This window comes from Neopelma chrysocephalum, unplaced genomic scaffold, assembly GCF_003984885.1.
Source record: "Neopelma chrysocephalum unplaced genomic scaffold, ASM398488v2 Primary Assembly neopelma1_23, whole genome shotgun sequence".
Taxonomy (NCBI): Eukaryota; Metazoa; Chordata; class Aves; order Passeriformes; family Pipridae; genus Neopelma; species Neopelma chrysocephalum.
The window spans coordinates 36830059-36845795 of record NW_020897691.1 but is presented as its reverse complement, the minus strand read 5'-3'; the positions used below and the strand labels follow the sequence as shown (position 1 = coordinate 36845795).

General features: G+C 40.7%; 1 long non-coding RNA gene across 1 annotated transcript; it reads right to left on the bottom strand.

Annotated features, from left to right (window-relative positions):
- Positions 1 to 877: 877 nt before the first annotated feature.
- Positions 878 to 5920, bottom strand: LOC113972669. The gene is made up of 3 exons (XR_003535962.1): positions 5873 to 5920; positions 5257 to 5392; positions 878 to 1323 (listed from the first exon to the last, which is right to left on the bottom strand). It is a non-coding gene; the product is annotated as an uncharacterized LOC113972669 (long non-coding RNA).
- Positions 5921 to 15737: the final 9817 nt, after the last annotated feature.

The window sequence follows — 15737 nt, the reverse complement described above, 5'->3', positions numbered from 1 at the left end:
CAGACTGCAGCAGCTCTCCCACCAGCAGGTTTATTCCCTCTCCCTTTGCTTTGGACTCGGGGGGTGGGCCAAGGTACACCACTTTTGTTCATACCCCAGGGTGCTGGGTTTGTACATTTGGGTTTTGTGGATTAAAACCAATTGTCTGTCTGTATAATTGTACTTATTGCATTATTTTAATAAATTGTTATTCTGACTTATAAATCTCTCTTTTGAATTGAGTTCATTTTGCCTTGCTGGTTAACTTTTAAACCAGCACAACATCCATGTAAAAATTATGAATTCCAGATTTCTTCTGGGAAAAGATGCCCAGTGGTCTTGAGTAGTTTTCTTCTTTATTCATCACTGTTCTTTATAATCAGCACTTGAAATTAATACTTACTGAGAAAGAGATTGTCTCAGTGTAACTGTCCATAAGAATAATACTACCTATTCCTTCATGGGCAGTCATTCAACACAATAGTAATTTGAACTGAATTTCCAAACCATCAAGTTGTAGACTGGAAGACTTACTAAACAGCTTTACAATAGCTTACTAAACAACCTGTTTTGAATGTTGCAGTTTCCATTTCTTGAAAGTTAGAAAAATATGAAGGATGAAGCTTGTGGATTTGGTTTTGCATCAGATTCAGTTGTAGTCTACAGCATGCACAGGTGTAAATAGTGTAGGATGGGGAAAATGACTGAGATATGGTCCCATATGGAAACATATGGAATCTTCCTGAATTATGTCTTGTCATAGCCTATATTGCCACCCATATAAAACAATAACAACCTTATTTCTAAAAATTGCACAATTGGCGAATTTTCCATGCCCCAAGGTGAGTTATATCAATACCTTTCCAACATGATTAAAATGGTACACAATTAAAAACCCTACATGACAAAAATTCTAAAAGTGAAATTAAATTCTTCAACACTAAAAATCAAGATACAACCTGTTTTCAGCCTGATTCTATCTGAATTTTCCCACAGAACAGTCTTCAGGGAAATTGCTTTTCTGTCAGTGGGTGATGATGAATTGAAGATCTCAACAGACTTTTTTCACTGTCGTCTTGTTCAGTAATTTAGATATGCTGTAATCATGCATCTTGTCTTATAGCAGCTTGCTGACCAGAGCTCTTGGTGAGGTTATCCATTATCCAAGTTGATATACATGGATATATACTTGCAATACCTGCTCTGATCTGCAGTCACATCCCAAACCAAGACCTACCACTTGCTGTTTCTGAAAGTAAGTCAATGTCTTTTTCCCAGGGTTTGAGATAAAATTGTGGCTGTGGAGAGTATTCCTGGATGGACATGGAGCGGCTTGGAATGTTACTGACAAAAGAGAACAAGCAGAGAATTGTGCTTATGCTTGGCAGTCTTTCTCTTAAAATTTCTCTGATACAAAGAGAAATCTGATGGAAAAACTGGATCAAGGCAAAGATCTCACTCCATGTTTCCCAGGCAGCTAGAGGAGGGGTAGGTGAAGGGGAACTGTTCCTATACCTGAACTACTTTTTTTTAAAGCAGGGCTCTGATTTCAGTCTCCAGAATCCTCTAAACAAGTATTCGGATGATAATAGCTATTGATTGCACTGAGATAGGTCCTTCAGAGTTTCTTCTCCTGGCAGATTTCTGAACGTACAATAACTGCAGTGAAATACACAGCGGAGAAGGTACAAACCAGACAAGCAGACATCCATTCTGCATGGTCCATATGCCTAGTGCTCTTTCTTCCCTCCATTTTCTAAGGCTGGAACTTCACCAAACCCGAGGTAAGAACTTAATAACCAGCAGAGTCAAGCAGCTTCAGGATGTAAGCAAGAGTTCCTTATGTAGTGCGAGAGAATAGCTAAGAGACTTCTGTTTTTGTATTAGAAAAACTGTTCAAAGTAGTTGACTCTGAGCCCCTCAGCAGTTCCTGAAGGAGCTTAACACCCCAGCTTACCTGTAAGTGGTTGTGAGGAGTATATCAGAGCAGAGCTTTGTGCAGCTGCTCCCAGTGCACAGTCATGTCTCCGGAGTTATGAACAGAAAAGTTTCTATGCCAGATAATTAGACTCTTAAAACTCCTTGTTACAGAAGTAAAGGAATTCCAAGGAGCAGGAAGGTCTGGGTATAAAAAAAGAACACAAAAAACAAAACACCTGCCTACACACACATTTTGTACTGCTGCCTTGAAAAATAATTCACTGAAATAATAGTTGGAAGTTTCATGGCATTGCAGCACGAGCCACAGCAGGGGGTAGGTGTAACCTTAGCACACAGTAAGCCCAGATAATTCCAGTGTTTCCTGAAGGAAACAAAAGCTAGAGCTTTAGTAAACAAGCAATCTGCTCTTAGGTGCAAATTGTTTTTTCTTCAGGTAATGAGAAACTGTAAGAACATTATATAGTAGAAAAGTAATTTTTGAGAAGAAAATTCTCAAGAGGTTTTGCTTAAGATGTTTTTAAATACAATTGCAATTTGATATTGCAGTTTATGTGGTTTCCACATACATGTTTTTCCCTCACCCTCCTTAAGGGCACTCAAAATAAGGAGAAATTCAAAGCAAAATTTAACCTGACTGCTGCTACTTCTCTATTCCCCCATTTCTCAGTTTTTAGGCATCAGGCACTTAGTAGTAACTGCAACTTCATTGAAGCTTCTCCTTACATAGTGCTGGTCACTTCTCCGTCACTTTTATGATTCACCTAGGAACTAATCTGTCTGTAAAGCTGCAATAGGGAATGGGCTTTGTAGCCTAGTTGGGGTGTCCCACAGGCCTTCCCCTCAGCTCTGTCCCCCAGAATACCGAGAGCAGTACCACTGGACTTGCATACAGATGGGCAACTGAAAAGGAAGGAAGAGGTGTGCACAGCATATCTAAAAATCTTTGCTGGGGTTAAGTGGCAGTCATAATTCATGTTAAATTATGCCCACAATGCCACAGAGAGGGCAAGGAAATCAGCAAAAAAGTCAGAGAAGCAAAAAAGGTTTATCTAATTTTGTTATTTTTCAGTCTGTCTCTAAAATAAAAAAGAAGATATTCAGTTACAGGAATGTTAGAAAGAGGCAGCAAATGAAAAACACTCCCAAGCTTCTTAATTAGCTCACCACACCTTCGATTTACTAATGTCCAGACGCAATTAAGCGATTCCATGCTAACCTTTTTTTTGTAAGCAGAAAAAAGGATTCTTTTCCCACCCAGCACAGGCATCCTCATGTTGAACAGCAATAAAAGGTGTCTTTAGATCAGGGGAGCAGGGCACTCAGGGAAAGCAGCAGGAACCCATCCAGGGGGCTTTGCCAGGCCCTAAGTGGCGTTTTATAGCCCATGCTATGGTCTGATACCCACACAATAAGGGTCTAAGTGCCGTAGAGAGTCACAAGCCAATGCTGTGGCACAATATGTGACGAAATGGACTTCAAAGAGCTGGGAACTGAATCTTTTTCAGCTAAAGAGACTGTTCTTTGTGTGTCACAGCCCATGGTGTATGGATTTGTGTGTCCTGCCTTGCTGCGCTGATTGTGACATGGTGCATATGTTGCTGTCGTGTGTGTCAGCTCAGACTCCTGGGGCAACAGAGACTTCATGGGTTAGAGGCCCCTCTTCAGGGGATGGTGCATTATGGTGGGAGAGGAAAGGGGCTTGGAGTTACAGGGCAGAGGACAGACTGTTTGAAAGGCTGCTGCAGGATGTAACAGGCCGTGATAAGGGAGCGGGGGCAGAGGTAGTAGGTGATCAATACTGACTGGCAGCAACTGGGCACCTGCCTGTACTGTGAAGTAGGGCAGCTGCTATCTGCTGACATCAATCCCAAAGGGGAGACAAATGCCTGCACTGCAGTGTATGGAATAAAAGCACTAGGCACTTCACTGTGCCACTCAGGAGGGGACGTTTCAGCTTGGGAAGTGACACGGAGAAGCACAGAAAGGTTGTCTAGGCAAGCTTGAAACACTAGGAGGTAAAAAACACACAAAAGAGGGAAAGGATTAAGTGTCATAGAAGCTGGTAACTCACTTGAGAAGCCAGAGACCTGTGAGAGGAAGATTGAAGAGTTAAAGGACATTGGGTTGAGGAAGCACACAGAATCACAGAATATTCTGAGGTGGACAGGACCCTCAAGGAGCATAAGAAGTATTCTAATGAAGGAGGGGCCTTGACTTCATGTTCCTAAGTTGAATTCTTTGAAGGTGGGTAGCTTTGGGAACAGAGAGTCTGCTTGATTTAGTCCAAGACCAGAGTGTTTAAGACTTGTGTTTGCAAGCTTTTAGTGCCAAAGTGAGCACTACTCAGGCACATATAGTACCTGGCACAGGCACACAAAATACATGCTTAACAAAGACCAAAACCAAAACATGTTATTAACGAAATACTTCAGGAAGCTTGGGAACACACTGCAAAAGGGACCTTGTGGGCTTGATTTCTCTTCATAGATAACTATTTTGTAGTCATGTCCATAAACTTATTAAAATCTATCTAAGGAGTATTTTTGATTTCTTCCTCCTATTAATATTCCAGAATCTTTTGTTTAGAAACTTAAATTATGGCCAAGCCACAGACACACCTATTTGTTCAAGGCATTATTGTTCTTTTGTTTAAATATGCCTTCTCACTCCTTGTGTTTAATTCACTCTCGTATTTATAGGGTACAGTTGCATTCTTCTTTAGCCTTTATTCTGCTCGAACAGTTTACTTCTGTGTATTAGAGTGCCCTGTGCTAATCTCTGTAGCTGTTCACCGCACCTGCTCCAGCTGAATCCACGTCTTCCAACATAGGTGACAAGTATTGTAAATGGAATTCCAGGTGCAGTTTTACAAGCACAACAGCATTAATATTTCCCTGTCACTCCTGAAAAATTCTTCTGCAGAACACTCTGGAATCACACTTGTGTTTTACTGAGCCACATTATACCATACCAATAGCTCAGAGCCAATTTATGATTAACCAATGCTCTGCCTCTTTTGCTTTCAATGGATAAGCATTTCCCGTATGAGCTGAGAGCTCATTATTAAGCCTCTAGGTTCATGACCCTGCACTCCTTCTCATCACTGCTATTCAAATTATCAGAGTTTTCCAGTTTTTCCTGTAGAGTCCAACTCTCCACTGTTTTGACAGTAACTCCCAGCTTCGTGTCATCAGAAACAAAGAATGTGTCCTTCAAATAACTTTTCTTATCACCATAGCTTTACCCTCATTGCAATCATTTTCCAAGCCATTGCTGCCAATGGAATTAGAGCAAAATAAAATCCAGTTTCTCCTGTATGGCCTCTGTGAGCCTCACCTGTGCCTTGATGAATTGTGATGATGCACCCACCTATTGTCAACAGCTAGATACAGGTTGAGGAGCTGCAGCCATCCTTAACAAAAACTTGGAGGTTTGGCCCTCACTCTAATCCATGATTGGCTTGCTTGGAAAGCTAAAAACAAACAGAGGCCCATTGCAATAAACACTTTGCAAGGATATCAAGAAAAGAACTTGCCCCTGAAAAGAGCTTGCATCTATTGTGCATCTATCCAAAACCCCCATAAAAACCCCAACAAAAAAGCCACCCTAGGATAATGAGCTATTGTATCTACAGCACTGGAAACACAAGAGCCTGAATGATCCACTCTCAATTGTGAACAATGGAAACCCGCTGAATCACTAAAACCAAACCTTCAATAGGCAAAATGCAGCCTTGTCACTAAGACAAACTGCTAATAACAACAATGAGGCTTGGAACAGCTTGTATGGAGCCCAACTGGCTCTCATACTTCAGCTGAAGTTCATCCAAAGTTGAACAGGGAGGTCTCCAGATGGTCACTGCAACTGGGGTTAGAAGGAGGTGCCATTACATTACCTTCTTATTCATACACAAAGTGTAGAATTTTGTTCAGTGACAAAAATTAAGGCTTACCCGCAGAGGAGTGGACAGGACAAGCTGTAAAGGCAAATGGCATCACTTACACTGGGAAGATGATACTACTTTAAAAGGATATTCTAGTCATAGCACTTTGGCAATTATTAACTTAAAAAACGGGGGCAAAAACACAATTGTGTTCCAAAGTTTGTGCTGTGCTTTTTTCTCACAGCATGTAAAATAAATGTCTTCTATGTAAAACAATTTCTTTTAGAGAAGAAAACATCTAACTTCACAGTATTTAAACAGACAAATGACAAAATTCTCTATTGAAGCCCCAGTCAGGAATGCAACAGGCAGAGGGATGTCCACACTGTTGAACTGAGCTGTAAGCTGCATTTCCTTCCAGGTCTTCCATTTAGGGTTGTATTTGTGCCTATTCCCTGTGCTTTACAACCGCACTGACAATATGGACTTTGCCAATACAGCCTGCCTGAGGGAGAGCACAAAATACCTCAAAAATTCCTTCAGGGAGAAGCATCATCTCTGAGTCAATCTTCCTGATCCCAGGGACACCAGCTTGCCTGCTTGCAAACAAGTGGAGGCGGGAAAGTGCTGGACTCCACTTGCTTGGTTACAGAACAAGTCAGAGAATATATTTAGGAGGAATAGCTGTGCCTGAGAGGGCTGTCCATTACAACAGGGCAAAGACTGTCTTTGGGGAGACTTGAGGGCAGCCCTGGTGCCTCTCCAGAAGTGTTGGCTTCCAAGGGCTCAAGGAGAAATTTGTGTTTCTTCATTTCTCATCCCAGTCTTGAATCTTAAACTGATCACAAGGTTCTCAGAGCACTCTTAGTAGCATGCACATGGTGAGTGTGAGGAACATATAAAAGCCACAAGGGCTATGCAAAGCACCGACTGTGCAGTCAAAGAGATAACATATCCCAAAGTCTGCCACAGAAAACGTGCCTAAACATTCTCGGGTGGAAACAAATGTAGCTCTGCTCATGCCTGTTTGATTTGGGTCATAAAGCACCCATCTGACAGAATCACCCTCTAAGCCAAGAAAAAAACATTCACCCTGTGTTGTAGCAAACACTGCTGCACCTCTTTGCCATGAGACCATCTCACCTAAGGGCAGCCCAGCAGGACCACAGAGGACTTCCTCACAGAGCAAGCAAAGAAGCTGTACTATCTTCAGCCAAAGGGAGGGGAGATTACATCTCCTAGTATCTCTCTTGGGGGAGGAACTCAGTGAAACACACTATTCTTAAACAAAAATACTCTTTGTTTTGTCCCCAGATTATATACTGAGACACTGCAGGTGCCAAGTGTATTTCTCCCACTCTGCATATTTTTAATGAAAATCAAATTCCCCTTTTCTAGTACATACCACAGGAGGGAAGGATGGTAGTGGGGAGTTTGTAACATGCCTTAAAAATGAGGGGAGGCAAATGGAATACCAAAGGAGGAAATAATTTTTGCAAGCAAGTCAGCAAAATATTCTAATATGTTTGGTCTTCAAGCACAGTTACATTTACAAACAACCTGATGAAAGGTGTGTTGCTCCGGTTCCACTGCCTCAGCAAGACTGGATTGGAGTAATGAAGGATTAGGACTAGATCTAACATGCTTTGAACCTGGTAAAAAACAGACTTCAGCTGAACCTGCACTGAACTAGCACCCTAACTGAAAATAGAGAAGATAATTTTTCCCTTTCTGCTTTGAAAGTGAGACCTAAGACAAATTATGGCATAGAAGAACTTTAGGAAACTACTGCTTTTCTCTGTGCAACCTTTGCACTTGTCGTGTAGAGCATTTCTGAATCCTGCTTTTCATCACCACTAAATTTATTTCATTCAAAACCAAGATTTCATAATGCATCTGACTGACAAACATAGAAATCATTGATTGATCAGAGATGATGCAGGAAACCTTTCAAAACTGGTTCTGCTTGGTGTAAACAGAATGATCATGCTGTTGTCAAGAAGAGACATCAGCAAATACAGTAATGCATTCTTTACTCTGAAAGCATGGACATTTCCTAAACCACTGGCAGTGGCTTTTATGACCAAACTCACTAAACAAACATCACATTTCCATACAGTCTAGTACTACCAGACTGAGTGTGCTATTGAATTAACAACACTTTGAAGCCCTTTTAGGGCATATTTCAATCTTACTAAAGATATGAGAATTTAACTCATCTCAAGCTTCTTTTCTTACAACCAGAAATTGCTGTCATTGCCCTAAGTATCAGTACAATGTATGGGTGGGGGAGAAGAAGACCAAATACCACTTAATTATTCTATTGATCTATTTCATTTTAAAGTCTTTTTTCTAGGACCTGCTGCAAGCACTAACCTTTTTCTGTAATTACCACTAAAGAACATTGACAAGAAACAGTCCTGAAAAATTATGAACTCTCTGAAGATGAAATCTGAAAATGAGCTTAATTATTCATGAATAGCCTTTGCAGGTATCTAACTGTTTCTATAAGGCTAACATTGACAGGTCCCTACTTACATGCCACTTTTGTAACATCTGCCATATTTTTCTATTTTCAGTAAATTAATCTTTACTGATAGGTAGGACGGACTGATTTTCTCTGCTTTACCGTGGAAGATCAGCTGCGTAGAGAAACTGAAGATATAATTTTCAAACTGATCTTTTTCAGAAATGACTTAGCTCTCTACCCATGGCACTACTTCAGAAAGCTTGGTCAGCCCTCAGAGTTGAGGTTGCCTTCCAGGAGCCTGATGAAACATTACAAGGACAAAGCCAGTACTCAGAGACTGCACTTGCATCAGTTTGTAATAAATAATATTTCTTAGTATTTTGCTGAAGGAGGCTGTATTTATTTTAGTATTCTATGCTGGTTTTGTATCACTCCCACTTTCTACACAAGTGTCAAATACCATCTAAGTAAAAAAAAATAAAAAAAATCAGTCTACAACTTTAAATATACAATGGTAACATTATAATATTTATCATGCAACTCTTATAACAACATTACAAAGCTCTCAAGTTAGTTTGATTGGAAGCACTTTTCTATCAATCTGTTGACACTCATTAATTGTTTTCAAATTGTTATCAGTCCAGTACCCCCAACATGGTTTCTGCTATTTTTCCTATGACTAAGATCCAACAGACTTACGGTTGGCAGTGCCCACTGAAATTCTAATGGGTCTAACACGTTAGCTTCCTTCCTTCCTTCCTGGGGGCTTCCCCATGGCCACAACAACACTCACCACTACAGTCTCTCAGCCCCACTCTGTTTCCTGGAGCAAATCTATGCATTTTCAAATGTTTAGGTGCAATTTAGCAATCTTTGGATTTATTACCAGAGAGGAAGATAAAGAGTCATATGACATGGCTATGACATCTCTCTATTTTGTATCTATAAATATCCTTAAGTCTCTTCTCTCCTCTTAGTGTGCCAATGGCACTGGTAGGTGACCAGAAGCACAGCTGGGCTGAGAAGTGAAGGTGGATTTTTATTCTTAAGAAAGCTTAGGGCTCAAGTGTTTAATATATTATCCCACTCCATGTACTTAGTATCTTACCCTATGGAAAGAGCTGTATCCGCTTTTCCAGTTAGAATTGTATGTCTTATATTTGTTACTCTCAGCTTCCCCATTCTTCCACTCGTTTTATATTCACAGAGAGAAGGATTATTGTTTTAACAATTCCCTCTCAACCAGGATGTTGTTGTTTTTCTTGAAACTAATACACCCTTATTCTTTCCCAGTTATGGCTTATTAGGCAGCCTGTAAAATATTCTTAGACATTTTACAATTAAAATTTACACTTTTTCCCCCAACTGGATTGCTTTCCACTTTGTAAAATTGTATCAGCTAAAGCTACTAATTTGCATTTTATTTGCCTTGAACAAATATAATCAAGTTATGAATATTTTTAGTTACTGTACCACTAATTTTCAGTACTGTGGTACCTCCCCTCTCTGATGTAAAAAGTCTAGTCTGGACTTTCCCTGATACCTGGAGCAATCATTTTTAAGAAAGAAAATTAGGGACGTTATTTAGTGATTCTGAAGATGCTTCAGTGCTGGCAGCATGAAACTGCCAGCATGAAACTGCCAGCATATGGCATTTGGATTAACATCTCCCACAAAAACTGTAACTTTCTTTTTCCTCCTATACATTATAGATAGTAACTGGGAGAGCCAGTCACGCATTCCCCATAAAAAGTAGGGGTGTTTTCTCTCACAGAGAGAAACTCCTACTCCACTTTGCACTTTTCACAGTCAGAAATCAGCCCATGAGATAATTTTTTTGCCATTTGTCACTAGTAAATTAATTAATCATGCCTTTTTTTTTTGGTCATAGTGTGCCATTTCTCATTGCCTTCTGTCCACTAGACCTTTCTTAAGAGGTTATAACCAGTGATTTAAAGATTTCAGTCACCAGAAAAATTCCCATCAGGTTCCAGCAATGCCGTCTCTATTGAATTTATGCTCATAAATGAGCAATTCCAGTTTCTCTGTTTATTATCTAAGACCCTTGCATTGGCTTAAGCAGCTAAAGAATTTCTCCTTATCATGACCTTGGACATGTGAGTTGGTTTTATTCACCACAGCACAGCTTGGGGTTAAATAGATGCTCATTTTTTTCCTGACAGTCCTATCTCACAGAGGTAGAAGCAGGCAGAGTTTCCCCCAGCAGGCTCAGAGACTGCCTACTCACCAGAAAACCTCCAAGAAGAGGAACCTCCCTTTTACCCTGCAGCCAAAGGCAGGAGACATTAAACAAATTTATGCCTGCTACCTTTCTTCAGCATGGACAAGTGGGTTCTGTCATTACTCTGGTTAATACTTGACCGTGTGATGCTTTGCCTACCTCTCCCCCTTAAAAACAAAACAAAACAAAACAAAATGTTGCTCCTTGAGTAGTTCTTGCAGCTCAGAGGAGGGTAGACAGGAATGAACTTTTAAAGCAAAAATAATTTTTTGTGTGTATCCATATCCTTGCTCTTAACTTTCATTCTTTTTAGGGAATGTTACATTTAAAATATTAGAGGGCAGCTAAAAATTGAAGGTTTTTTAATTCCACATAAATTCAGGCATTAATGATGCAGTCCTGTCTTTGATTTCTAGTATGATCCCAAATTTCATCAGGATGATTATTCTGCATAAGTAATCAAAACTACAGAAGCCCATTCTTGAAATCCATGCTGTATCTTACTAGAGAGGTATTGGACACCAAATGAGAATGGCTTTAGCACTCTCCTGTCAATGCCTTGTAAAACGGTCCTTTTATAGGATATGCTTTAAAACAGGACCAATTATTCTTACAGATTGCAATATAAATCATAGCGTAATTAGTACTTAACAGCAATAATGAAAGTGAGAAAAATAGTGAAATAAAAAGGGACAAAACCCAATTTTTTCTAAGTAATTGCATTTCCACCTATTTATTTACAATCTGCCACTTTTGGATCTTGTCATCTCGCCAATGCTGTAGCTCAATTTTTGCTACTAGTCCCTTTATACAGCTTTGTAGAATAGCTGCAGTATTCCCTTACTCTTAGAACAGAAGTGGTTCCTTCCTAATCCAAATCTCCTAATGGCTCAGCATTTTGTGCTGAGAGATCTTACATCTTCTTGGGAGATCAAATAAGCAACTTTTCAGTTGAGTGTCCTGAAGGAACTATTGTCTATACAGCCACTCTAAAAGCCAGAACTTTTTTCCTCCCACGTCTGAACCGTTTTCTTACTTAGGAGATGTTTATTGCATTCTCTGTAACCACTTCTTACTTGGTTTGCTTAGCCCAATACAAACCTCACAGTTAATGGCCTCCTCATTATTTCAACTGCCTAGAGAAACTTGATTTAATTCAAGGCCAATACCACTGCAAGGCTATTGTAGTTCTAAAATATTTCCTTGTCAGTCTATTGGAAGAAAGGAAAAAGAAATAAATTTTTTAAAAGTCTGGAAAATAGCCACCAAGAACAAAGGTACAGGCTGTGTTAACCAGCATGGCTGAATGACATCCAGGATTTTATATTTTTCCATTAGTGCTCCATGGAGCTCAGTATTCCCCCAGTCCTCCAAAATTTAAGGGCTTGTTCTTGGTTTTGGATCTATGTCTCCAGATCCATGGCTATGAAAACATGAAACAACTGCAAATCACTACAGCGTTAATACCCAAATTTGGCAGCCAGACTAAATCAATCGTGTTTGGAAAGCGTGAATTACCTCATGCATTTCAATGGGTTCCCTGGTCACTGTAGACAACTATTTGGATAATGAGGTTTTTTAGCTGTTTCACCAGTGACTGTGTTACTAAAATATATTCATTTCTGAATGTCAGTTGCTTTCTAGCCAGTGGTCAAAACCTTTCAGGTTCATCCTTCACAATTCCTGTGGCATATTGGTGAACTGGCAATACAGACATTTTAGACAGCATGAAACCCAGATACTGCATAAAACACTAAATATACAAGAAGCAAATGTATGAAACAAATGTATGAACATATTATTCCCAACCACAAAAAACTTAGCAATTTTCAGAGCGGCTGTTTGGACTTTCCAGTCTGCCATGGAGACCTCATGTCATGGCAGCTGGAAGCATTGTTGCAACCTTCAGATCCCACTTGTCACCAAACATCCAGGTGTACATACCTTGTGTAAACTGATCTGTCAGCAAAAGAAATGATCAGCTTTACATTGCAATGGAAAACTTACGCTTTTTTCTGCTGCGTAGGAGTAGACATGGAGAACCGGGACTTGTTTGCAAAGTCACCTGTTGGTAATATGTGGCAGGATGAACTTTATTTTAAAGCCAAACTGAGTTGGGAAGCGTTCAATTGTTTTAGTTAATGGGGTTTACATCTGGGGTTTTCTGTTTGAGTTTGTTTGATTTGGTTTTTGTTTTGTTTGTTTGTTTGTGTTTTTCTTGTGTTTGTTTTTTTTAATACAACAACCCACTGCAGGACTTGTTACCTGTTTTACATAAGTTTGTGTGTATTTCTTTTTCCACATGGGAACTGCTGTGTCTTGTAGAGCACCTCTACAGTTGTAGTAACCATGTAGTAACTGTGTCTGTATCTGCAGTTGTGTAAGTGGCAGACAATCTGGGAAAAGGCCCAAGTACCTGAAATGTTTTGTTTTTTTCCGGTACACTGGTTGCTCTAACAAGGGCTACGACTTTTCTTTGCAAACCTTGCTTGCTTTATATTGTACCCACTTTAATGAGATCGTACCACTTTATCTACCTGACAGGTCATAGCAGAATAAGCTGTGCTCTGTAGGCATGTTCTAAGGAGCATGAAAGGTGAAACTAGGATAGGTGGCTGCATTTTGGAGCTGCATTTTAAGGAACAGCTACTCCCTGCTTCCTTTATGGCCAGCTCACAGGCAGGGTAGTTTCTTTCCTGAAGTTTTTAATGGTTTTCAAAGAGCTGCTCTGATCAGCCTGCCTTGCCCACACCCTTTACCACAGTTACCAGGGAGTGCTCGTGTGAGGAAACCTACTGGCACAAGTAGTGAGGATGTAACCAGTTCCCAGCAGCTTCCATGGATGCTGTTCCTGAACCAGAATCATGGTTATTGGGAATTAATTACCCTATTGGCAAGCAAAGAGCTCATCACTTAGCAAGTACACGTGCACTGTAAGGAAGTATTTTCCCTGAATCTGACTCCAAATCCCCCAGGTCCACTCAGCTCCATGTTCAGAGATCAGACCTGCCCAACAGTTGCAGCTCTACACTCCTCTTCCAGCACCACTGATATCCCTGGCAGCAGCACTGTGCCACAGCCTCTCATTGCCTCACTGCAGCATCGCTCATCATTGAGCCCCAGGTCCTTTGCCAGGCGAGCAGACATACCAGCCTGTGCCTCCTCATTGCATTCTCCCACAAGTGATCAGTTGTGCAAGCATTTTTGCCCTTCCAGATCAAATAACCTGACCCAGGGTGTCTCACATGATGGGACACAGGGAAATTGAGAAGTCTGAATTGTTATGGTGTCACCTTTCTGAAGTAAAGCACCTGAACCAACAACATTTTTATGCTTTTCAAGCCTGGGGACTTTCATTTTTTGATCATCCCTCAGAAAAAAAATGCAGTAGGACTGTTCTTCACAGAAACAAACTGAGGACAAAAGAGACTGACACCCAAACAGAACTATTAATATTGAGAGTATACATATATGATTTGGCTGAAGCAGCAGAAAGAGAAGGTCTAACTGAAAATACCATGTGAATACCTTCTGATTATCTCCAGGTCCCAAAGCCACACTGATGTGTAAAAGATTCCATCCCACCAGTGAATGAAAATGCATGCCTAAATGCCTATGGCATGCTGCAAGCTAAGCAAAACCGAGCTGCTGACTTTGTGAACATGTGCTCAATGTGATGTAATTATCATATCATTTTGCTGTGCACCATCAAGAATTTGAGCAGGAAGAGTTTTGTCTTCTCTGCTGTGTTGCTTAAAAGCCAGTAAAGTACATTGTTCGCCTTCTCCAAGCAGCACTGCCACTGTGGCTATTAAAGTGATAGTGATTAAAAGAATTAATGCTTATTTATTTTTAAATCAATGCTTCATATTTACTTGGATTCATGGAAGAAATAAAATTTTTAATCTTCCTGCAATTCACCCAACTGAAAAATATAAATGAAATATTTTTGGGGGTGTAAAACTGAAATATGCTGTCTTGCAACTTCTGATTCTGTTCTCTGCTATAAACTAAAAAATCAGAATATTATGACTCTGATCATGGTATTTTTATCTAGAGTGGGATCGACCTTCTGTATTGCTGACATTCTTGATACCTGAGCAGTCATGACAAATTGACAATTTCAGAAAAGCAGCTGGCTGTTTATATCTCTTGAAAATATATAGTTTTCTCTAGGGAAATGAATCTTCTAAAAGTTCAGAACAGTAAATAAAGCCAAGCCTGGTTCAACGATGGCTTTCAAAGAAAATATTCTGCAATTCCCAGTACTACCTTCCCATCCCAGCCCCAAGGATAAGAGATGTAATGAGAAGTGGCTGCTATTTGGGGACACCAGCAGCTACTTTACTTACTGGCCACCGGCATCCAGAGAGGGCACGAGCTCCTGCAGAGAGCCTGTCTCCCCCGGGAGCTGCAGCACTGCCAATGTCACCTTACCCCTTGTTTCTTTTTCCAGATCATTAACTGTTAAACAGGGAGAGAAAGCAGAAACTAGTCCTGCTGCCCTGAGAACAGCAAAACATCAAGAAAGGATGATTATATTTTGTCAATCTTCTTCTAAAGCAAGCATAGGGGATATCTTTGCCAAAAATAAGCAAGAAGAAGGGTGGAAGTACTTCCACAGATAACAAACATCCCTAAAGCTCTTTGACTTTCTTCTGCCAGTGTGTGCCTGTGCAAAACAGGCTTTGATAGCAAGTCCTCACTGACTTTGCCTGACGGGGCCCTGCTGTGACCACCCCCTGTGTGCCAGTGGCTGCTTGGAGGCAGCAGGGCAACTGGGACTGGGGTAGTAGGACTGGGGTGCCCAAATAGGATGGCATCTGCTGCCAGAGAAAGCCTGGAGGTAGGCGTGGGCAGCACAGCAGAGTGGCACAGTCGCTAGCTGGCTCCAACTCCAGATTTTTGGTAGACTGCACTGAAGTATCAACGTACCTTTGCTGTTTCACTTTAACCCCAAAAGCAGATTTCCCACCTTCCTGAAACTCTCTCAAGAACATGGGAGTTTCCCTGCTGTAGTGGATGGCTGTCTCCCCCCATGTATCCACTATTTTCAGCCCAGAATAGCTTTCAACTTTATGTCCCAAGTGGGAATTTCCAGCTGTAACCTGGCTGCACTTTCAGTGCGGCAAGCAAGCAGGTTGACTGGCAGCCACATGATTTGCTCTTGACATTGAACTGTTTGTTCTTTTCACATTCTGGCCACTTCTACTGTACCTAAG